The sequence below is a fragment of the Pinus tabuliformis genome, chromosome 7 (genome assembly GCF_031772625.1).
Source record: "Pinus tabuliformis cultivar Carrire ecotype Pingquan chromosome 7, CPIR1, whole genome shotgun sequence".
NCBI classification, from domain to species: Eukaryota; Viridiplantae; Streptophyta; class Pinopsida; order Pinales; family Pinaceae; genus Pinus; species Pinus tabuliformis.
In genome coordinates this window covers 1,042,142,674-1,042,155,301 of record NC_142293.1, presented here as the reverse complement: position 1 = coordinate 1,042,155,301, position 12,628 = coordinate 1,042,142,674, and positions in this window count along the sequence as shown.

The window sequence follows — 12,628 nt, the reverse complement described above, 5'->3', positions numbered from 1 at the left end:
TTAGTTGCATTTAAGGTTTTTCAAGTCACATCACTAAGACCTAAAAATTGAAACATAACTCAAGATAAACTTTAAAATGAATTCAATTAACCTAAGGCGCATTGGACATTAACGATCATATCTAGAAGGTCTAGGCTAGAGACCTGTTTCGGTGTCTTTAAACCTAGAAGTTGTCATTAGCATCGGCATTAGATAGCACTACTACAAATTTGTGCTCCCCTTACCATTGCGTATATAACAGGATACCCCTCTAGGCTGCAATCCTTTTATCCTTAGGAAGCTGAGTCAACCACCTTGCAAATGTGATACACAGAACACAACATTCGAGGATATTGTCTGCTCGTACTTCTCGGTGCACCAGGAGGTATTATGCAGTTCACGATTGCTTGGTAATCATATTTACCTAGATCATCTAGAGTAGTCATTTGATCTTTTTTACTCACTAAAATTAAAACATCATTTGAGCACTTGTCCTTTCGAGCTCATTTCCAGTCGAAAGTGATAGAGTCATCTTTGTCACTTTCTCAACTCTTAAAAAATGAAAGATCACCAACCTTTTATGTGTCTTAATAATTGATTTCCCATGATCCAAAAACACCATGTTAGTCTTTTCTAAAACCAAATCACAAGTTTCCCTTAAAAGAACATTTTAAAGCCTTGAAGTTAATTTTTCTGTCGACTAATACAAGGTCATCGTGGCTAAACCATCTGGTTCACCGAGTTCCTCTTCCTCTCCTCTGTTTGAAAGATTATCTGAGGAGTCATTTCCTGAGTTACCAGAGTCACTCGAGGACCAAGGTGCTGAACTTGGAATTGTTCTAAGCATTCAACCTTTGTCATCTCGTCCTCCGCCTACTTTCGATATTGGGTCATCTGCTAATCTTGGCCCAGAATCTCCATACAATCCCATTCAAACTCCTGAGAACTTGTCAACCACTGATGGTCATCTTGGAATGGCTATCTACCCTATGAATCCTCTATTTCACCCTGTTGTGATATCACTGCAGCATCCTTACAGTCTGTACGACCAGCCGGGTGTTCCTTTGGAACTATCCCCTCGTACTTCTTTAGCTATTCATCGTCATTTGTTTTCAGACATGAAACCCGAAGGAGATGCTCCAGTCACCTCTCCAAACGAGTCTGAAGTTTCTACTCCACACATTGTTGAGGTAGACGAGTTACTTTTTCCTCCCGAGGGTTTCCCCTATTCAAGGGGTATTCCTACCAATTTGCCACCCAACTATGTTTCTTTGGCACAGTTGGTTTCAGGTACACCTAGTGCCTCGTCACTTTACCATAACCCTATTTGGGCATTAGGTGCCATGCCTACTTCAGGTCCATTCATTATGAACATGACTTCCCAACAGGATATTACCTTAGTCCCGGTGCAACCCACCATTACGAATACCCTTGTATCGTCAATCCTAGTTACCTGTCAGGCACAACTAGTAGTTTCAAAGAATGTCTATGTTAGCTCCTCCATCCCTCTAGTCAATGGCAAAGCTGTGCCACTGCCTAGGGGGTAGAACATGAATGTTTCTATTGTTTCAGGTGCCACTAATGTGAGTAGCTCACAAGCTAACATGCTTGGTATAAACTAGCCTTCTTCTGGTATTATTCATAACCCTGTTGATCCTATTAGATCAAGCAATGTATAGTACCAACGGGTTCAAAATCCTGTTGGTCCATCTAGATCAATAAATGTTCAGTATCAGTAGCCCTATGGGGCTCGGGTCCAATACCAAAATCCTTACGTTCCATATGGTTCTCAAGGAATGGTTAATCAACCTTAGACCCTCCAATATAGGCAGTACATCTAGCCTAGCCATGGGTAGATTTAGCTTGGAAATTTCCTAGGCACTATTCAAGTACCCTTGTAGCAGCAAGGACAACCTCTACAACAACAAGGGAAACCTTTGTTACCGTAAGGGAAACCTTTGTTGCAGCAAGGGCTCTCCGCGCAACCATAAGGGCAAATGATCCTACCGCAAGGTCAACTTCAACAACCACAAGGTCAACCCTTGCAACAGTTGTAGAAAACCATGTAGCAACATATGCAATATGCTTCACACACCTCTCAACCCATGTCCTTCCAGGGCTAACCTCTATAGCCCCAGGGAAAAATTTTGCAACCGCAAGTTTAACCCTTTGCAATAGCAAAGCCAACTAGGGTAGCAGCAACCCCTATATACATATCAATAGGGTCAAACCTTGCAGGGGTAGGGTCAAGGTCAAGTCCTACAGTAGTAGGCTCAAAATCCTTATGTCCTAGGTCAACATGTTTATAATCCTATCTGCCAAAAGCATCAGGTATAGAATCCCTATGTCCAAGGGCAACAAGTGTATCAACCTTATGCCCAACGACAATAGGTCCAAAACCATCTTGTTCAGGGACAACAGGTTCATCACCCATATGTTCAAGGACATTAGGTCCAATATCCATATGTCCAAGGTCAATAGGCTCAACATCCTTTTAACCCATACGTTGCTTATCAGCAACCTATCGTTGGATAGTTCCAAGGTATTCAAGGTCAAAATCCTCCCTATGGTCAAGGTAATCCACAATGGGGGTAGCCTTAGATGCCATATGGCCAAAATCCCCCACTTTTGGGCCAAAATCCTTACTAGCATGGATAGGCTCCTCCATACAAACTTGCTTATCGACCTCCCATGCATTTTAACACCCAATTTCCATTCTTGGCTACACTCGAGTTGCCAGACGTATCTCGCCTTACGAATGATTCAATCCTTCATTCATTGTACTGGCCTCTAGTGCCATCCAAGATACCAAGTGATTATCCAAAGTTTGATGAGAAAGATAAAGAAGATCCTCATGCCCATGTGATGACATATCACCTCTGGTGCTTGTCGAACTCGTATGTTGATGATTCCATTCATCTCTGTCTTTTCCAACGAGCCCTCATAGGTGCTGCAGCAAAGTGGTACATCGAGCTACCTCAAAGTAATTTCCATGACTTTAACTCTTTAGCCATGGCTTTTCTCACACATTTTCAATTGCCAGTTCACTATGAAACTGGCACCTATTTGCTCACATCGCTTAATCAAAATACTATGACACACATCTCTGATCACATCCATGAATGGATATGTAGACGTCGCCTGATCAAATTTGAGATTGTTGATTACTTGCTCACTGAATGGTTCAAAAAATCATTCATAGCCCCAATTTCTCGCGATATAGCTATGAGTGGATGTGTCGCTAAAGAGCATGTCATCACTCATGCCCAGTACATGGATCTAGTTTACTCTCAGTCTAGAAATTTGTACGAGTTATTACCCGATGCTCCATGACCATCCTCCAATCCCACAACATCAAAGCCAGAAGATGTACCTCTCGTTGATGGAGTTATTGGTTTAGTATCCCAGACCCTGCTAAATATTCATCCAAAAAGAAGGTAGTCTCAAATGTTGTTCCTAATAGCTCATCCTAGAATCCACCTGGCCTTGGTAAAACCTCATAGGTCCACGCTGTCTAGTCTACCACAATGGACAAATCCTCGAAAGGAAAGAAAAAGGGAAAAGGTAGGGGTAAATTAGATGCCCCGAAATAGGGTCCTCCCAAATCATCTACTGGCAAATATTCAAAATGGAAACTTAAGTATCCTTGCCTCATTTGCAAGGAAGATCACTACACTAAGGATTGTCCCCAACGATCCAAAGTTAGTCACTTGCTCAAAGGGACCCCTGATGTACTCAAAGATCTGTTTCCGTGTCAGCAAACCCAAATGGTAGACCAACCCCAATCTGCTTCCTCCGGATCTCAAGTGTTCATGATGAGTATGCCTATTAATGTGGCTACTAGATCGAAAGACTATAAAAGTCCTACTTCAATAGCTGGGAAAAAGAAAGAAGCAACACCTTCTTCTTCTACCCCTAGTTCTGACCCTCTTCATATTAAGTGCCCTAACCCTAATTACGCTATGCTGCCACCCTCTCGAGGTGTGCTGCAGAAATCCTTGTATAATCCCAATGCCTGAGCTTCTCAACACTAAAATATTGTTGAGAATTTGGCTCAGGGGTCATCAGCCATGTTGGCTCTCGAGGTACTCCAAATATGCCTATGATAGCGGAAATCGTTTTTGTCAGCTATCGGGAGCGTCAATCCCACCGATTCCAATTTGATATGTTTTGATACAAAGAAACATGTTCCACATATCCATCATCAGATTTCCTTTGTTATTCAGGTAATCATCAATGAAAATACCATCCACCAGACTGTCATTGATGAAGGTGCTTCTACCTGCATCATGTCGACCACATATTGGAAGGATATTGGTTCTCCTCCTTTGAACCAATCTCCAAACACTTTGGAAGCTTTCAATGGGCATGATTCATGACCCTTCATTATCTTACCTAACCTTGCCATCACCCTAGAAGGCAAGATAGTGCAAGTCGAAGTAGACATTGTTGATGCCAATCTCAATTATAATCTTCTACTCAGCCAAAGTTTGACCCATGCCATGCATGCCATTGCCTCCTCTTTATTTTGCGTGATTCATTTTCCCCATCAAGGGAATATTGTCATTGTTGAACAACTGTCTTTCTTTGCCTCTTCCTCCTCAGATGGCAATGTTCCATACATTAAGCACATTGGTGCTTCCTATGAGAGTGTGGGGGTAGGTCTTTTCAAATATTTTTCCTTAATGGGAATTTTTCCACTCCCACCTCCTCATGTTTCCTCTGTCAACATGATCCCAGTCAAATATGATCCTTGTTTCATACCTTCACCAGATATTGTTGATTCCTGGGTTGAGGTTATGCCGCTTAGTCCCGCAGAAGTCAATTACATGGAAATTGTTTCATCTTGGATTTCTGCATCCTCTAATTCTTTTATCTCGAAGACCTCTCTTAATACATACTCTCAATCCCCATGGCTTGGCACTTTGGAATTGCTTGATCCCTTAGCCGAGAACTTCCTTGCTGATGAAGGTATCATGGAGGTCATGTCTCCTGAGGAACCACCTTGGATCGATACTCATCATCGCTCCTTGTTCTTGCCTTGCCTGATGCTCATGTCTATGTGTTCTGAGAAGTTTTCTTCTTAGATGCTTATTGATGTGTCAGATTATCCTAACATGATCAAGATCTTTCAAGTGAGGGCACCTTTATCCCTTCATGGATTCAAGATTTTTCACCCTCCCCGAGTTTTTAGTGATTGCCCATTATTGCAATGGGGTTGCCATCTGACTCGTAACCCTAACTTGCCCAAGGGGCATGGGGGAAAGCCTTATATGAGTTCTACTCCATTATTTGGCTGATTCGATGCTTACTTTTCATGAAAATGGTAAAAATCCAATGTCCTTATGTGTTGATTAATTACCCGAGTCCCAACATGGACTCCCACCTCAAAAAGTACAATGCTTAGGACATCTCACATTGTTACTTATGTACATTAGTGTGTCATTCATTTTTGTGCAGTGTGGTTTTTTTTGGTAGATTTCAAACAAATTTCGTATTTACTATGCTTTTCTTGCTTTGCAGATGTCTGCGACTCCCCAAATTGGTTTCACTGATGGTGCTTACCGTAGTACTCACAACCTATCATCCACGGCATGGGCTATTTATGACCCTAATGATGAGTTGATTGACCTTCAAGGTATCTTTCTAGGTTTCACAACCAACAATATTACTAAATACAGTGTGGTCATCCAACTGTTGTCAAAAGCCATCGCTCTGGACATCAGAGAGTTGGTTGTCAACCTGGATTCACAGCTTTTCGTCCTTCAACTCAACGAGCAATATTCCGTTAGAAACCCTCAAATATTGAGAATGTATCTTTGTATCTTTCTATTGGAAAGAAATTTTGATTACATTACATATCATCATATTCCTAGATGCATGAATACATTGACAGATGCATTATCTAATCATGTGTTGGATAGACATTTACGAAACATGTGAAAATATAAAACAAACCATTTGTACCATAGTAGATAAGAAAATACAGCATATATATATATATATATATATATATATATATATATATATATATATATATATATATATATATATATATATATATATATATATATGGTGATAATGTTTGATACATTAGAACCCAAAAAAAAAAATATGTGTGTCTAAAATAATATTGGTGGCTCGCAGGCCTCATATATCTGTGGCACACATGCCTAAAAAAATGTAAGTGCTAGACCTAGGAACTAATCAGCATGGTGATCATGGTAGTATGATACGACTCGTGCAACATGATTCAACAATCGACGGATCCAATCTGAGACTCCCACTGTGTGTCTCTAGTACTGACAAGGAATGTCTCCTACCCAAGCATACTCCAGGATACCATGAGTCAACACCTCAAGGTTCCTCGTGGTCTCCTCCTCGTTGTCACTCCCTTCCTGATAAGGTGCGACAACATTGATAGGGTGAGAGACGTGCCTCACTATTGGGGATATCCCAGCAGGCCACTTTGGTCCAACGTCTGCATTAACAAGAGAAATGTTATAAGCACATTTATACCAAAAGAAATTAAAAAATCTCAAAATTAAAAATTTGATTTTTTATCTTCATCATCGAAGTCTTCTCCATTTGGTAAGTGAATATCTAGATCTCCACAGAAATCGGTGCAACTATATGGCCAATCCTCCACAACAATATTTTGTTGTCGTAGCCATGAAAAGAATGCAGGTCAGTATGACATGTGTTGACCCCCAGTGATCCTGGGCATCAAACGACTCCAATAGGCCATCTGCGAATCGCATGGTATAGGAGGATCTACCTCAGTCAGCAGATACTAGAACAGTGGTACCTGTTCCAAGAAGAAGGTCACAAGCATAGATCCAAAGAAAAAATTTCTTCAGATTCCCCACCCTAGCTTTGGACAACTGGCATTTTATGTTGGTCTTCATGGCCTCTGCCCAATTGAAAATCATAGGAGTTATATAGTCGATAGCATAAAGGAACTTCGACTTGTTGGTCTCATGTTCCTCTTGGGACCCTACCACTCTGTTGATAGTTAACAGAAGCACTCAATGTCAGATCCCAAACACTGGAAATCAAAATCTTCCCACTTTTGGATTTCACGGCCTCAGGGTAGTGTTCAGAAAGCAATGAAGATATGCTTTCCCCAATCGGTTGTGACCTGTAAAAGTTCATTGGTTCCCCTCTGCGGGACAGTCTAGTGATGAAGTATATATCTGAAGTTTCCAACTCTAGCTCCTGATCGCTAATTACAAATATCTCACGATTAATGTCCCAAAGACTAATCAGGTACCAAAGCAACTTGGATTGGGCCCACATCACTGGCATGAGAACAAATTTGAGGAGCCGCAAACCCTCAAAGCTTCCAGGAAATTTGGCTCATTCATTTCCTAGGTGTTAACATCCTCATGTTCCTGTTCTTTCTAGTCCACCATTTTCAACGATTCTCTCCTACTAAAGCCATTAACTTGAGTCAAAAATCATGCTTGGCCCATAAAATTTGAGTTTAAATGGTGATTTTTTGAAGAAATAGGGTTTTCCTTATTCACGGCACTAGCACGCTTATTTTCAAAATAGTTGTGTCGAACAACGTGGCTAGTTTTGTTAATCACCCTCGGTTGGCCTGATTCTGTGCCCAGAAGTCATGCCAATTGAGGGCCAAATTTTTTTTCAAAATCCCCCTCAAAAAACTAAAAAAAATGTTAAAAACAGAAATGATGGACATGAAAATGGATCTCAGGGCTATAGCTTTTACTTGGAACTGGCAGCTTGTCGATTGACCTCCTGGATCTCCTGCAATCTACTCCGAAACAATTAGGTCAAAAGTGACTAAAAGGTTTTCACAGCAAGGGTAGGAATATATTTAATTTTCTTCTTTTTATCCATTTTTTCATGAAAATATCAAGTTTTTAATATTTTAACCTATTTTTGCCTCAGGAACTAGATAATACACTTTACCTATTTGTGCAGCGACAGATGATGGATGTTCAACAATGATGGCGAGTCACATTTCAACTATTTTCTCGACTCGTTAAGCTCATATGAAAATATTTCTAAGTATTTTTTCCCTTTTGACTTGTAAAAGAGAATAAAATGGGGGGTCCGCTTTCAGCGCTTTTCCGACCCTTTAAAAGCGAAAATATGGTCGAGCCCTTATTGTTTCGAACTCGTTAACGGATGTGAAACATCATGTGCCCAGTATAAGTTTACCCCTTTTTCGAGCTAGGAGGCACTATTTATGAAAAAGGCACTCCTTCACTGAAATGGTCAAGTGGTTCTCTCAAGTATTGTTTTCTACCTTTTTGGGCTCGAGAGACACAAATGTACGAAAAGGAACTGCGTGGAGTTTTCTTTTCTGTATCCTTTTCAAACTCTCTAAACATGAAAAGGATACCGAGTTACACCTTTGTTTAACTCGTTAAACTATTAAACAACATCGGATGCATCACCATGACGAACATCAGCTTCTCCTTCCCAGGGCTCTTTAAAATTACTAGGTCGGGTTCGTCCGAAGGAAAAACTTACAGTGCAAGCATATGCTATCCCCTTCAAGCTTGTGATTAAAAAATAATTGGGGTACCTACCAGAAATGGTAGGAGGAAATTTGGAAATCTATCATTTGTGTCAGTAGCTCACTCTTGAAACGTGACACTTTTTTCTTTGTGTCGGGTTGGGATATCCTCCTTTGTATCATTGACCTTCCTAGGTTTGGGCCATTCATTTTTTCCTTCCATTTGATCTCTGCCATATCATCATGACCACCAATATAATGGATCTGAGAGCTACCAAACTTCCACTTGTGTCGCTGATATGTTGAAGAGTTGTCCTTCTATAGTTACACTTACTTTTGACTCTCTGTATCATCCAAAATCATTTTGCATCCTTTCATCTCGTGTCGATGATGTGAGAAACATTATGGTCCTCCTTCGACACAGTCACTTCCCATCAACTTCAACTCATTATCCGAGAAGTTGACTGAGAGACTCCCTTCCAGTACCCTAGAGCTTGCATGCCCTAATGGCAAGTTCTTTGCACTCGACGACAAGTTCACATAATTGGCTTTAGATTGAGTGATTTCATGGGTGTTCGACTTCATTTCCTCTATTCACATTTCGTGGATTGTGTTGATAGTACCTTGAGGACCATTTTCATTATTGGTGGTTTCTTTCACACTTGTTAGCATTTTACATCATTGACTGGTAATTAAGCAAATTTCTAGCATGTTCGATGTCAACACATCTATTCACATGTTAGAATCTGTACTTTGATCAGGTCATGTTGGAGTGCAAGACCCTGGCCTCGGATCACAAAAGTCTAGGTTGCAGAATGATGTGACATGGTTATGTTGATATTCATGTCTCTTTCAGATGGATTGCTTGACCATACCATGAGTTATTGGATGTGATCCTTCTCATTATTGGATGGTTTCAACCATGCTTCAGTTTCATTATGATCCTCTTTGACGGATGGTTGTGCCCATACCTAGATCCATTTACCTGATCATTCTCCAGATGGTTGCATCCATACCACGATTCATGTATCATTTGACAGAGTTCTCAGTTATTTATATGTATCTATACTTGCTTGCATGTTTTCCGATGACAGACTACAGTTCCCCGCACTGATTCATAAAGCATTTCATCCCTAGCTCTAACTCGACCTTCATGCTTTAGGGGGCATCTATTACACAAAATTTTGTTATTGTCCCTGTACGCCCTATTCCTTGATCTTGGAGGACCTCTACAGTGAACCTTGCATGCTTTGTCTTCATGAAGAAACTCTCATTGTGTCCCTCTTCATGAGCAGATCAATTCCCTTTCTCACCATTTCCCCTGAAACTTCTGTTTTTCCCCATTTACAGGACCAGCGCTAATGGCCTTTGTCTCCCCCACACTGATGTGCAGATAGTAACACTATCCCTAGTGTCGACCGGAGCAACTGAGTTGTGTTCTAGTCATGTTGGTCTTGTTATGGAAAGTTTTTTAAATTAGGAGTCGAAGCTTCCATCTCTAGAAGATTTATAACAGAAGTCTGGTTTGGCCAGATGGGATCGAGGATGTCATTTTGGGCTCCTTTCCCCTATAATGATGGAACTACCTCAAGGGATAAGTCCTTCTCCCATGAGAAGAGGATTCATCTCCCATCCATTCATCCTATACAAACCTCCCTTCTTCCCAAGTGCAAGCTAGTGTTAATGTTGGTGTGCTAGTGCTATTTTGTTTTGGAGTAAACAATAAGCTATTCCTAGTTGTAGCTATCTAGTTGTGTGAGGGAGAAGTGTAATTTGGTTTGGAGCGAAGCCTAAAGGGAAGAGCCTTAAAAATATTGTGGATTGAGACCATCATGAAATGCTAGCAGAAGTGTGTGGGAACCTTGTCTTGTCAGAGGAGGACTACAACATCAAGACAATGGTTGTAACCTCTCTTTGATATTAATATATGCAACTATCGATTGATTTCCTACATGATTTTTCATCTTACATATTTGTGGCTTAATGTTTCTTGGAGGTTGAATTACAACTTGTCTATTATCACAATTGTTGTTTTTTGTTGTTTGCTTGTTTCAGGTGCTTGAAGAAGGAAGCGAGAGATAGTTGGAGCAATAAAGCAAGGACATTATCAAATGGGATAAGTGTACTAAGAGGTAGGCCCTCTTAATTGGTTCTAACCTAAGGAAATCTTCCATAGAATGTATCTGTTGTGGCTAGACCCATTATCGGGCTAGAGGAATTTGTTTGTGTTTGCACTTATAATTTTACTTCACCACAGGGACCAATCCACAGGGACTAGAACTTTGTATGTTTGCCCTTATCTTCATAGGGCTTATCCCATTTCAGAACTAAGTCACCAACATTGAAGTTAGCTTTCCCTGCAGACTTCTTATTGAACCATCTCTTGATATAGTTCTGGTGGAGTGTGAATTTTTATTTTGCTTTCATTTTTTCTTCCTGAAGCTTATGAAGAGCATCCATCCTACGTTGAACTAGTTGGAAAGGCTTGCCTTGGGATTCTTTAGAAAGCTAAAGTGCAGGAAAGTAGATATTTGGTGGAAGGATGGCTTCTTTTCCATAGACCAAGAAGTATGGCGAGGTATTTAGAGAAGGCTTGGGTGTTACATGGTCAACCCATAATGCATTCGTCAAGGTGGCATGCCAATTACGCTGCTCAGAGAAAATGGTCTTCTTGATTATACAGATGAGGATTTTATTCATTGACTCTGCGAGACTGTTTCCTTGTGGGTAATAGTTAAATGAATTCTTTAGCATGATACCATTCTTTAATGCAAAGTCATAGAGTTTCAAAGACGAAAAGTAAGATGCATTATCAAAAACAAGTGATACTAGAACGTCAAAGCATGAGACGATGTTTTGCTGGAGGAAGTTGATGACCTTCTAGTCGTTCACTTGTTTGAGAGGAACTGCTTCTGTCCACCGCACGAAGTCATAAATTGCTATTAGAAAGTAGCGATGTTGCTTTGATGAATGTGGGAAGATTTCTCCAATGATGTCCAAGCCCCATTGTTGGAATATTTTGGTCATTGCTGCAGGGTGTAGTGGGGTTTCTCATCTCTGTGTTCTACAGGTGCATTGCTGACAGACCGAACACTTGTGGGCATAAGCATGTGCATCCTTGAATAATATGCGCTAGTAGAAATCATCTCACATAACTTTACGCCCAGTGGTGTTTCCCACAAAGTGACCACTGGGGGGTCCATCATGCAGATCTTGAAGTACCTTTTCTGATTCATGTGCCTCCAGGCACCTGAGAAAAAATCCATTACTGTGCTTCCTAGAAAGCACTCCATGCACTGATTGATATGTTAAGTATTTAAGACACAATGCCCTCTTATGTCTTATGGAAAAGTGAGAGGTTACAGTTTCGTGGTCAAGGTATTGGTGCACATCTGCATACCAAGAGGTTTCATCTTCAGTGGGTGTGGCTCACCTTATATCATATATCTCAATTCCCTGATCCTAGTCGGTGAGCTCTTCTTCACTCTCTGGTGCATGCACTACTTCAGCTACAATTTTGTAGAGCCCACGTCCATTGATCATGCGAATCGACTTGGTTTCAATATCATACTCTTGCAATCTTGTCATCTAGTTCGCACGTATTTAACCCAATTTGTGTTGTACAATAAATGTGCGAACTACTAGGTGAAGGGCGAAGACTATGCAAAGGTTCTTCAGCAAGCAGGGCCTGAAGTGTTTCACCACCTTGAAAATTGCATAATCTTTCTTGTCAAAAGCTATGTAGTTGAGTTATGGTCCCTGCATGCTTGCACTCATGAAGGAGATTGGGCATTCATCGTTCATCTCATCCTTATGAGTGAGTACTAAAACTAGTGAATTATCAAAGGTGAAGGTGTATAGATGGAAATACTTCTTGAAGTCTGGGCTATAGATTGTAGGCGCTTCTATAATGGCTTGCTTGATCCAAGTGAATGCATACTTTTCCCTCTTTCCCTAGTTTTAGACTGCATCTTTCTTGATGATGTCCTGCATGGGATTAATTTTCTGTGCATAATCCGAGATGAACTTTCGGGGGAATTTTATCTTTCCCAAGAAGGACTCCATGGCTTTCTTGTTGACTAGGTGAGGGATCTGTGTGATAGCCTAGAACCAGTCCGGATCCACCTTGATCCCACTTTTGGGCGACAAAGTGTCTGA